General features: G+C 43.2%; 1 long non-coding RNA gene across 2 annotated transcripts in view; it reads left to right on the top strand.

Moving 5' to 3' along the window:
* Positions 1-201: 201 nt before the first annotated feature.
* The window catches only part of LOC310759083, a 34,634-nt gene continuing 21,505 nt past the window's right edge, over positions 202-13,330 (top strand). For both annotated transcript variants that reach the window (XR_014546191.1, XR_014546192.1), the window contains exon 1: positions 202-511. This is a non-coding gene — a long non-coding RNA (uncharacterized lncRNA). The remainder of the gene's footprint in view (positions 512-13,330) is intronic.

Raw genomic sequence — 13,330 nt, 5'->3', positions numbered from 1 at the left:
TTGCAGCCTCAATGACTGAGAGAAAATTTCATCATCAATACAGAACACATAGATTGGGGCTACATGTCTCCCCTTCTCACCACATGTCCCTGATAATGTATAGTTGGAAAAAACCCCACATGCCATGATGTCATTGTGTTGGAATATTCACCCTTCAGAAGTTGGTACACTCCAACTGCCACCATGGTCAGGGGTGACCATTTGCAACATCTAATTATCAGGCAATCACCACTCTTGACCATCCATGCTCAAGTATGTGCCTCATAATGCCTCCATAAGATGAGCTTTTCAAGGGGTGTGGTATTTCCTACCACTGCCCAGCCCCAAATCAGTCTGGGAGCTCCTGGGTGCCAGTGCTTACTAAATCAACATGACACATTTTAGCAATGCTGCTTTCTTTCTCTCACACAAACCTGACATATCCGTTGCAGCCAAACCCCAATTCCATTTGGCTCATTATTGCCTCTAACCTTTCTCAGAAGCAGCAGCAAAACCAGCAACTTCTCAGTGGGTGAGTTACAAGAGGACAGAGCACTCATCTGTTAAGTTGGGGAGAGGTGGGCAATGGCTGTCTCATGAGGCTGAATACCCTTGTTGTCTGGATCCCTGACCCATAGTGGTGAGGCCATGACCCCAGAAGCTCACATTCCATGGCGATGGGCCCAAACATGACTATTATTGCTGCCAAGCAACAGCGGAAAGCAACTTGGGGGCATCTATTTTTACAGCAAGGCTCTTAACTTCACTGTCAGGTTCAAAATGAGACAGATCCCCCAAATATTTCATTCAGTAGGAATCTTATTTTATGTTTATGAGATATTTTATGACGCAAGCCCAACACTCTCTGACTGGGATTCTACTACCCTGCTGGATGAGGTAAATTGGGAGCACATTGGATTCTCTCCCCCCCCTTCCCAAATCCAGTTCTGATAGATCAGATGAGTTTTAGTGATCTTAAAAGTATATTAAGCTACAACTATAAGAGAATCAAAGAAAAAGAGCATAGAGAGAATAAGCATCACAAGCAAACATTCTCACGCATCTAGGACCTGTTCCTTCTTTCTAACTTGTTTGCCTTTTGTACCCCCATATCCTATTCTAACTTGGGGTGCCTCTTTTTGATTGGCTCCCTAAATCACCATCAGTCACAGCCTTTCACCTATTTCCTTGCCCTTACTGTCCCAGACAAGAATATTTCTTCATCTCAACCTGCCTCATAATACATGTGTACCCTGTTTTGCTTCAACATTCCATCTTTACTTTAGGCATCTGTCAAAGTATGCTGCTAAAATGCTCCTAACTAAGCACATTGCTGCTGAAATCTGCGCCGTAAGCATATTTTTTATTGAAATCCTGTGCTCATCAATTCTATGCTTGAAACATTGCCCAAACATTTTGTATCTGCCTTACTATACTTCTGATTATCATGTAAGACAAAGCAGTCAGTATTGCTATTGAACAGCTCCACCATTGGTCAGTTTACCCTAATATTTAGTTGAGATCTGCCTCCTTGCATTTTCTACCCATTTGTTTGAGTCCTGCCTTCTAGCAGAACAAGTCTGCTGCTGTGTCTTCCTTGTGACAGCTCTTCAGATCATGGAAGACACCCGTCATGTCTCCCCTTAATATTTATTCTTCCTCATGAGGAATGGTTGAAATAATTGGGTATGTTTAGCCTGATAAAGAGGAGACTGAGAAGAGATATGATAGCCACCCTCAAATTTATAAAGAGCTGTCACATGGAGGAGGGAGCAAGCTTGTTTTCTCCTGCTCCAGAGGCTAGGACTCAAACCAATGGCTTCAAGTTACAAGACAGGAGATTACAACTAAACATCAGGGAGAACTTTCTGATGGTAAGAGCTGATTGACAGTGAAACAGACTCCCTCAGGTGGTGGTAGATTCTTCCTTCTTGGATGTTTTGAAGCAGAAGTTGGGTGACCATCTGTCATGTATGAGATTCCTGCATTGCATGGGGTTGGACTAGATGATTCTTGGGGTCCCTTCCAACCATAGGTGCCAACTCCCTGAGGCCCTGGGTGCCCAAGCAGCCACAAAATTCCCCACGAAGGGGCTGGGCACCCACAAATTTCGGTACTAGGGCCATGCATGCTGCATGGCACCCACGGCCCTGGGCACCCACAGTTGCGGGGCCAAGTTGACACTCCTGCTTCTAACTTTACAATTATATGATTCTTCATTTCTCAAAGGAGTTGGTTTCCTGATCACCCTCCTGTAGGCTTGCTCTAATTTGTCAGTGCCCTTAAAATGTGTCTACGACAACTCATGCTTTTTAATTTCACCAGATCACCAGCTCGATACGTCCTGCAACCAGTCCGGCAGATGCAGGACAAGAAAACGTTCTGGCATCATTATACCGGGGTTTGTTTTTAATGGAACATGTTCTGACAACAAAGGAACAAATGCAAGGTTGCCATTGTGTCAGCCTCAATCTTCCTTGTTGTTGTTGTGTGTGGCAAGGGGAGAAGGTGAAGAAGTTGATGTTTATCAATGAGATCCTGCAGTTAAAGGTCAAAAAATTGTGATGCCACATGAGAGGGGATCTCTCTCTCTCTCTCTCTCTCTCTCACACACACACACACACACACTTTTGCTTGCTCATTCACATGTTATTAAGGCTTGAAACCTTTGCATCAGGGGAAGAAGTGCTGCTGAACATTGGTACTTCTGAGGTTTTTTGTTTTTTTAAAAAATAAATAAACTAAAAAAGGCATATGTTCAAGCTGCAAATCTCTTCTAATATCTCCTCTCCTCTGTATCTCCTCTAATAACAATTGATCACTGAGCTATGGAGGAGAGAGCCTCCTGCAGATACCATCTTATCAGGAGGCCATTCCACACAAGATAGCAATCATGTCTTTAGTGGTGTGGTACCTGCCCTGTGGAATTTTCTCCTGTTAAATATTAGACAGCAGCTGTGCCTCATCTTTCTGGCACCTGCTGAAGACTTTCCACTTTCAACAGACCTTTCAAGCAGAGATTTTCCCATACTGGAATTGTATTTAGATGTTTTAATTCTTTTATTGCTTGTGTGTTTGCCACCCTGGGCTCCTTTGGAAGCAAAGGCAGGATACATGTGCATATCCATGTGTTTATGGCGTGGGCAGAGAACCCTCCTCCAGAGCTATCTATCTGGTCCTCGGCATTCCTCCCATACCACAACCTCTCCCCAGTCACACTCTCTCCTGCCAGGCTTCACTCCCCATCTCTGGCCTTTCTCCATACTCTCCTTGAGTAGCTTTTGGTTGGCTGGAATGTCCCCTTGATCTCTGATGGTGACTCTAGTTTGCTAGGGTGGAGGACAGAGGTATGTGTGAGACTGTTTATATATTCATTCCTCCATCTAGTTCCCTTCTGGCCCCATCCACCAATGACATGTGGCCCCCTGGAAGGTTGCCAGAAGGGCACGTGGCCCTCAAGCTGGAAAAGGTCCCCCACCCTGTGTTAGGGTGGGTGATTTGGCAGTAATGCATTAGTTGGATTATTGTCCTCCCTGCCCTGGCAAGTATAAGATAAACTGCTTTGTATGGGATGTTACAGGATGAAACACAATACGTTATAGAGTATAGCATTGCCCCAGATGACCTCTACAGGCCCTTCCCATCAATTAACACCATCCTTCATTGTTTCTGACCCTCTTTAACCTGTTCTAATGACTCCTATATGTATCTGTACTGCAGCAGAAAGAGAACAGCAAGAGTAAGAGGTTCATACACAATGGAGCATGTACTTAATCAGCCAAGGATGTCACTTCTCATCAGCAGAAGCCTTTCTGCCATTGTTCCCAACTCCCTTCCTCTGCTCCAGTGATGTAATGGGGGGCATATGGAACAGACACTATCTATTTATACAGGGGGTCATCCTCTTCCACGTTGATGGGAACTGATGCTCTTTGTAGCTCATAGGCAACCCAAAGATACCCCCTTTCTTTAAAAGCAAAAAATCTACCTGAAATTCTCCACCCCACTACAACATGAAGCTGAGCCTTTTCCTGAGCCACACCACATGGCCATCTAACTCAGACACATCCAATCCGATTGGCAAAATTTTCCCAGGTCTCAGGCAGAAATATCCCCCTGATCAGCTCTGCAATGTAGATACGCATTTTGCTGGAGATGGCAGAGACTGAGTTTGGTAACTTATGCATGCAAGCCATGCACTCTGCTACTAAGCTTCTACATGGGTTCTTTGTGACAGGATGTGGCTCATAGGTTGCTGCTGCTTGGTTTTCACTGGTCCTTTGCCACCCTGTTGCTTAAGGTCCTTCAGGTGGAGCTGCTGCTGATTTTTGATCCTGGGACTCCGTATGTACACAATATGTACTTTTCAGATCAGCTTCTGAATTATAAATTCCCACAGCTAACAACAACAGTAAACAGCATAAGGGCCTGCCATTCTATCCGCCCCTTAGGAAAACCAAGTTGTTTTCATTTTGACAGGCTAACACCTCTTTTTCTTTTAATAATGAGCAGGCCAGCATAGCATCTCCATGCAAGTGGCTTTACTGATTTCACCAGGACTGCTGTTTGGATTGAAGACCAAGTTGATTGGCATTACCCTCCATAGCAACATTGAAATGAGCCCCATCTTGCGTCCTGCGGGCTCCAGTATATTTCCATCCTGCATTACCTCACACAGCTGCTTCCTTTTGGAATCCAAACCCCAATCAAAGAATCAGTGCTCTCCAACCCGCGTTTCCTTTTTGAGCATTATGCTGGCTACCTTCAAATGAGCAAAGTGCATTTAACCAGCCATTTATAAGCCTCGATTGCATGGCTTTGAAGGGATGCCTTTGTGGGCTTCTCCTTCCCTTCGTCCCCTGCCTCTTCGGTGCTAATACTGTGACTGTTTCTTTGCCAATCACAGCATTAGGCTCATATCTGTTTAAGCACACACGGGGGTTACTGTTTCCAGATAGCTTCATGCATACCTGAAACATTGTTTTCCTTTCCACTGGGTCCTTCCCACATTCATTACAGCCTGATAATGCCGTTCTTGGATACCAGCGAAAACCCGCCGCGCTACAAAGCACAGCAAGAGGCCAAGAAGAATAGCTTTGTTTACCTCTCTTTCTCCCCGCCTTGCCTTGTCCGTTTCCTTCTGCAAGATGTGCATGCTGACCCCAAAAAATAATGATTGCACCTAAGGACCCCGAGTGTAAATAGGAATCAACTAGCACTTGGGTTTCATCTCAGGTCACAAAGGAAGAGTGCATAATGGCTGGGCTGAATGTGTTTGAAAAGGAATTGTTTCTCACCAGCTGAATTTCTTAAGAGTGCAATAATAACTATAATTAAACAGAAAATGGGCGGGGTGGTGGGGAGTGGGGAGACATTTCAAACTGCTGCAATTTTGTGCAAAATGCACTGCAATTATCTTTCTATTCCTAGCCCAATCGGGTACAAAGCTGTTTCTCTTCTCCTCCACCCCTTTGCTTTCTACACTCTTGTATAGCATCATTGCAGTTTTCTGTTGATGGCAGAAGCACACTGAATTTCACCAGACCGAGCTGCCTTGGAAGGTTTGATATTAATTGCACAGAACATTGTTACTCAGAGCACAGAGCAGCATGACTGACAAATCTGGCTCGGGAATGATGTTAGCAATTTTCTCGTTGCAGTGGTGATTATGGCAAGGAACATTATGTAGCTCATTTAGGAAGCTTCTTATTGTTTAGAATGGTGTGTGTGTTTCAAAGCACTGCAGAAGAAGAAAAAGGCAAAAAAAGAGAAGAATTCTAATTTTTTTATTGCAACTAGTTTATAAAATACTACCAGATTCCATTTCCCCTCTTCACCCCTGGCCACAAGTCCTCCTTTAAATTCAGCCTCTTCATTTTCATTGAGGTACTGGCAAGATCTCACAGGCTGCCTTGACTTTTTTTGGCTTGGAGTGTGAAAATAAAGAGTTCATTTAATTTAATAGCCAGCCTTAAGGATACAATCTATTAGCAAACTGGAGTGATGTAAGTGTTTAGCACCTTGGTGTGTAATTTCTGTGAGCTCTACATGGAAGCTCTTTGAAAGGAGCCATAGCTTGGTGGTACAGCATACACTCTGTATGCAGAAGTTCCCAAGTTTGATCCCTACGATCTCTACTTAAAAGGCAGCAGGACTGGGGAAAACCTCTATTGTGGCTGTGGGGAGCCACTGCCAATCAGAATAGAAAGTAGTGGGGTAGGTAGACCAGTGGTACGACTCTGTATACCTGAAGATCATAATAATAAGAAGTAAGAATGAGATAGTAATGGATTTGAAAACAATAATGTGTGAATAAAAGACTTAGGGCATAATCAAACCCAGGATGGGGAACCTGCAGCCCTCCAGATGTTGCTGGACTCCCAGCACCCTTGCTGGACCTGATGGGATTTGGAGTCCAATGGTATCTGGAGGGCCATAGGTTTGCCAGTCTTGTTCTAACCTGTTGGCATCTGTCTGTCTCAAGAGACAATGGAGTGTGCCTCCAGGAGTGAAGTCAAACTGCTGCATTAGCAACACCAAAGTGGCCTCCCCGGAGCACAAGTGTGGGCAGTGTGTATGGAGGTCCTGGGCTGCCCAGACAACAAGACCCTCCTCTTGGCCTCTCTGATGTGGTCCAAAAGGAAGCAGAGCAATACATTTGCAACCAGCTTGGCTGCAGGAGTTGCTGGAAGGAGGTGTACAATACAACATCCGATTGTCTTAGGGACTCCACTCTGGATTGGTGTAGGGTTTACTCCTTAGCCTTTTCTTCTCCTAAAGATATCATGCCAAGTAGCGGAGGTTCAGGATCAGAGCTTTCCTTCTCCTAGATGGGCTACCTTCCCAGGTTGAGGAGCCTCATCTACCCCTCACTTCCCGCAACAGCAAATAGCCGCCTTGACCACTGGACCCACTACTGGTCTCATCCACTCAATCCACTAGACCCTGTCTTTGCATGAAGTCCCTAATTCAACAAGGGTTTGAAACCCATCAGCCAACTCCACCTAGTTTAGCTGGCCAGTTTTTTGTTTTGTTTATATATATTTTTGTTTAGCTGGCCAGTTGAAGCAGTTCCAGGGGCGTGGCCACTGTCACATGCTGACAGCTTCTAGGAGCCACGGGGGAGAAGTAAGTGCAGTGTGGAGACCAAAAGCGGACAACGTGTCCCACCAGAGGTGCTACTCCCCAACACCCCTTATCTAACCACAGTTAAGCATTTCATCATGGCTTTCACTGTGGTGGTTAAACATGCACCTCTACATTTCCATCACTGTATTGACCTTGTCTGGGACATGCCCTTATTTTGTGTATAAGTCTGCAATTATGAAAGCCACTGAAATATGAAAGAGTTGGATGTTATTATGCACAATGTAGTCTCATGACATCTGAGTAGGAGGTATGCTTGATGGTGTCAAAAACAAATGCTGGTTTATGTTGCTGATCTTAAGTTCTACATATTGTGGAACGGCAATGGAGGCAGTGTATTCTTCCCTACTTACAGGCTCTAATTACATAATCAGAATATAAGTTATCAGGTACCCATTATGGAAGACAAATATAGAAATACATGCCCTGAAAATCTCCTGACCTTCCAGCTGCAATGCTACATGAGAACAAACGTTCTAGGCTCTAGAACAACAACAGTAATGAATTTGAAATGACAGGGTTAACCCATCCCCAACCGCAGCATCAGACAATATAGATTCAGCTGGTTAAACCCAGTTGTTATTGTTGCTTAGTCATTTAGTCGTGTCCGACTCTTCGTGACCCCATGGACCAGAGCACGCCAGGCACTCCTGTCTTCCACTGCCTCCTCCAGTTTGGTCAAACTCATGTTGGTAACTTCTATAACACTGTCCAACCATCTCGTCCTCTGTCATCCCCTTCTGCTTGTGCCCTCAAACTTTCCCAACGACAGGGCCTTTCCAGGGAGTCTTCTCTTCTCATGAGGTGGCCAAAGTATTGGAGCCTCAGCTTCAGGATCTGTCCTTCCAGCGAGCACTCAGGGCGGATTTGGAGCAGGAACTGGCAAGCCACTCCAGTATTCCTGCCAAGAAAACTCCATGGACAAAAATAACAGGCATATAAACCCAGTTACTTTATAATAATAGTTCCAGGATATTTTTGATGCCATCTACCCATTGTCAATAACCTATTCTTAACAAGTCCCCCACACTTTCATGTGTACCACCTGCCCACTCCCTTCAGTCTTGATTCTGAAATGCATCAAAATCTCAATCGCTCACTTTTCTGTTGCTGCATTTTTCATCCTCCTACTACCCCTCACCTTTCTATTACACAGTAGCATTAAAAATAGTAACGAAAAAAGACTCCTACCTACTGTACTGTTTATGATTCTTCCTACAAATTTGCTACATGCTTTGGTAGTGTCATACATCACTGCTTTGAGTTATTAAAATTTGCCTTTGATTGCTCTCAAGTGCTTGAAATGCATTTATAATCTATACTTGCTGCAGTGTGCACACACACGCACACGCACACACATATTGATGATATATTGCAATTTTTATATAATCCAGCCCTTTTATATCAAGCACAGTGTGTGTGTTTCTTGGTTCATCCATACTGTTGTGATGTTTGTGTGAACTGGTTCAATGCTGGTCCAATAAAAGATATCACAGATCTGCAATATTTCACATGCAACTTTCCATCTGGATGAAAGTATTGCACTCAGTGTCCCAACACGGATGCTGTGCTGACTATTTTTACTCAATCAATTAATGCAAACCTAGGCAGTGGAATGGAGCCTGCTCTTGTATTTCAAAGTCAATCATGTGAACTGAGCTGACTCCCAAAGACATTGTCTAGGTGCAAAGATGTGGTCAAAGGTCTTCTTCATCTGCCATATAATCTTCCTTGTGCCTTGATAAATGTTGGAAGCCACTGATGTAAAATTGTTTGAGAAGAAATGCATATTTGGATTACATGCGCAGGAGTTTTAAACATTGTTTCCAATCCACTTTTTATCAAATGTCAGTGACACATAAGATTGCTAAGAACAAAGCAATCAGGATGGTGATAGGTTTGTCTGTGTGTGCGTGGGCGCCCCCCTGGATAAGTCGGCTAAGAAGCAATTGCAGCATTTAAATTCATGTTTTGTCATTTCCATTTCAAAATGTCCTATGGGGGGGAGAGATGGTAAGAATTTCCATACGTTACAGACAGAGGGTACTTTGCTCTGAATTTTGCAATTTACACTGGAAAGCATGCATGCAGCCTGATCTCATGTATGTTGCTCAGAAAGTTCAATTAAGCTAAGAGGGGCTTAGTCCCACCTAACTATGCAGTGGATTTTAATCTTAATATTGTAATAATGCTTCCTCTGCCTTCTATATTATTACTAGTTGAATACACTTTTGATTCTAAATTTAATAGTCATTAAAATGAAAATGTGGTAAAAAAACCACCACCACCACCAACCATAACTGATCATAAAATAAAAGCATCCTAGATATGCCTCAAACTGTTTTCTGATAAAATTTCATTGGGACTAATCAGAAAGAAATGCTTCTACATCCCAATGAGGGAAGCAGGCAGGATGCTCAGAATTCAATTGCTTTAGATATAAAAACAGCATTCATAAAGGGTCTGACTCTTCTTTCTATAAGAGCAGGATGCAGGCTGTCCATTCAGAGAAGTTCAGGTAAAGTTCTTTGTCAGTTCCTGAAATAACAAGACCCAACACTGCCAAGAATCTGTCTGCCATGTCTTAAGAATTCCCCTGGTTTCATTTATTCTCCTCTATTGCTGTTTCTTCTCAAACTGCAGAAGTGTCTAGGATCCACAAAGTTGTGTCACAGAACCATAGAGTCATAGAATTGTAGAGTGGGAAGGGACCCCAAGGGTCATCGAGTCCAACCCCTTGCAATGCAGGAATCACAGCTAAAGCCTCTGTGACATATGGCCATCCAACCTCTGCTTAAAAACCTGCAGTGAAGGAGAGTCCGCCACCTTCCGGAGGAGTCAAGTTCCACTGTCAAGCAGCTCTTACAGTCAGGAATATGATAGCCATCTTCAAATATCTTCAGGGCTGTCAGCTGGGAAATGGAGCAAACTTGTTTTCTCCTGCTCTGGAGGGTAGGACTCAAACCGGCAGCTTCAAATTACAAGAAAGGAGATTCCGACTGAACATCAGGAAGAACTTTCTGACAGCAAGAGCTGATTGACAGTGGAATGGTCTCCCTCGGGAGATTGTGGACTCTCTTTCACTGCAGGTTTTTAAGCGGAGGTTGGGTGGCCATTTTTAATTTATGTACCACCCTTCATCAAAAAAATAAATAAATCTCAGGGTGGTTCACAAGAGACAAAAAGCACAAATAAATCACCGTCTCGTGTTATCCAGTTGAGGTTCCTCATTGCAGGAGATTGGGCTAGATCACGGGTAGGCAAACTAAGGCCTGAGGGCCGGATCCGGCCCAATTGCCTTCTTAAATCCGGCCTGCAGAGGGTCTAGGAATCAGTGTTTTTACATGAGTAGAATGTGTCCTTTTATTTAAAATGCACCTCTGGGTTATTTGTGGGGCATAGTGATTCATTCATTTCCCCCCCCCCCAAATATAGTCCAGCCCTCCACAAGGTCTGAGAGACAGTGGACTGGCCCTCTGCTGAAAAAGTTTGCTGACCCCTGGGCTAGATGATCATTGGGCATCTCTTCCAACCGTACCATTCTATGGTTCCGTGATGCTAAGTCAAACTCTATTTTAAAGGCTTGTTTTCCCTCTGCCAGGCTTGGGTTGGCTAAGGAGGCAGCAGCCCTACTTCTGAGTGCAGCTTGGAACAGGGGTGCCTTAAGTTTGTGTTAGTTCCACCAGCTTCCTATAATTAGGGCTGCTCTGTCACTTACTCGAGGATCAAGGCACTTTAGAAATTAGCTGTCAACCCTTCTCTTCTCCTGCTGGTTATCCAGCTACGGTGTGGAGTATTAGTTAATGGCTGCAGTCTATCAGGTGTGAGGATATGTCCCGCTGATAAGGTTGGACCAACACAAATGTATGTGTTATTCTCCAAGTCCTACCTGCCATTCTTCGTGAGTCATTCTGGACCTTTGGCAGTTTTAAATTGCCTGTGATGGATGGAAACGCTATTGGAGGCCAAATGGCTATCATTTTACTGTGAGATGCGGTGAACCCATTTATTTGGCTATCTGATAAGGTTGGGAGTAGTAATGTCTTGCATCAGTTATACTCCAGGAAGCAAAGAGAAGAAAAGACAGGATATAACCTGAATATTAGAAAAGAAAAGAAAAACATCTCACAGAATTATTATTTGAACGTGTCACAATATAAATCTTAGCCTAATTAAAGTACAGTAAGTTAACTGGCTCTCGTTTAGCAAAGTAATTAATTAATCAACTAAAATAAATATCACAGTGTCTTAATTCGTGTGATATTCTGAGAAATTTAAGGGAAATAGCACGTACCTTTACTAATACTAGGAAAATATCACTTACGACAAGAACTAAATGTATGAAAACTTTTGTGAACTAAGTGTTATTAAAGATCCACGTTTTGAAATTTCTTTTTATAACTTTGAGGGCTCATATCAAGGGATTAATGATTTCTGTCTTACTTTCTAAATTATCTGGTTGCATTTTATTTATTTATTTAATAAGATAATCATTTTTCATGCTGCCATATGCTTTGGTTTGCTGACGAAAGACTATAAGATGAGACTCCTTGGGAGGCCATTGAAATGTGTAAATTGAATTATGAAATGATGTGCTAAATGAAGTGATAGCTTATTCATAATTAAAAACTATTCAGTGTTGAGCGATTTTTAATATAAAAACTTGTCACTTAAGCATAGTGATTTCAAGGTAAAAGAGGCTTAAACTTCTACATTAAGACTTACATTTATATTTGTGATCAAACTCATTGAAGTGGCCAGTGCTTAATCTACAGTGGCTATTTCTACGTTTCCTTAGGAATAAATGTCCTAGGCAAACAGCCTTGTTCAAATCCTATTTTTGTTGGTGCAGGTTTGTCATATCCACACACACCTGTTTTTTTGTCACCATATTCGTTGCCATTCGTACATATACTTTCTGCTCCTTGATGTCCACAGAGGCAGATGGAACTTAATGAAACTTATTAGCGCATTTCAGGTGCAAAGAGGGTTGGGTCCCTCCCCATAGTAACATTTCCTTCATTCTCCACAAAATGAAATCAATTACCAAAAACAACCAAAATGAAAAGGAGGAAGGCACAAAGAGCTAACCATAAATGAATGAATTAAATTAAGCAACAACCAAATCAAAGGTTTGTTTAAACAGATGAATAATGGTGGACGAAACATCTCTCTCTTCTCCCTCAAATTATGGCATGATTCAGCCAAGGATAAGAGTTTACAGAGCAATCCTATACATGCCTGTTCAGAAGTACATCTCATCAGGTCAACAGGGCTTATTCACAGGTATAGAATATAGCAGGAATGGAAAGCCTATGGCTCTCCAGATGTTCTTGGACTACTTCTGGCATCGCTGACCAGTGACTCTGCTGCCTGGGGCTGGTGGAAGTCCAATAACTGCTAGAAGGCTACAAGTTTCCTACCCCCAGTGTGGAGGACTGCAGCCTAATGTCAGATGTTTCACTCCCCGCTTTGACTTCAGTGGGCCTTAAAGATAAAGGTAAAGGGACCCCTGACCATTAGGTCCAGTCATGACCGGCACCCTCAGTGGGCCTTAGAGAGGCTTAAATTGGTGGAAGGCTCATATGATTCATGTTCCTTTTTAGGTGGGACAGAACAAGGAAAAAATATATAAGATAGCTCCGATAGGTTGATTATTAGAACTATGTAGAACCCCACTATCTGCCCTGTTGCACTGATCCATCCACCCCCCCTCCAAAAAAAAAATCAGGCTGACCCACCCAGAGTCAATTCAGGAACCCCTTGACCCAGATCTGGTCCCGATTTAGTTTGGGATGGGGCTAATGATTAATTTGCTTTAAAAAATAAAATCAAACCCCTAATTAAACACACCAAGAGCAGGAGGTCGGGGGGGGGGCTCCTTCTGAAGTGGTTTCCTTGCAGAGAACAGCTGTTGTATGAAGGCATCCATTCTGCAGGGTGCAGTTTTGCAAAAGGTTTCCTTTAGGTAATCCAACCTGAACCGCAATGATCCAGGGCTGTCTCAGCCCATCTTGACTGATACAGAATGCCTCAGAATAAGCCCAATTTGGGCCATATTTGACTCGGCCAAATCTGGTGCACAGCCCTATTGTTTACACATTCATGTTTGCCGCCTGAATCCTGAAAATATAAACATCTGCATTAATTTGTTTGGCAAGATGTAAGCTGCCATGTTTTATAATATATACCCATTTCTGCCTGC

The sequence above is a fragment of the Podarcis filfolensis genome, assembly GCF_964270895.1.
Source record: "Podarcis filfolensis genome assembly, chromosome: 3".
NCBI lineage: Eukaryota > Metazoa > Chordata > Lepidosauria > Squamata > Lacertidae > Podarcis > Podarcis filfolensis.
This window is presented reverse-complemented; position numbering and strand designations above follow the sequence as displayed.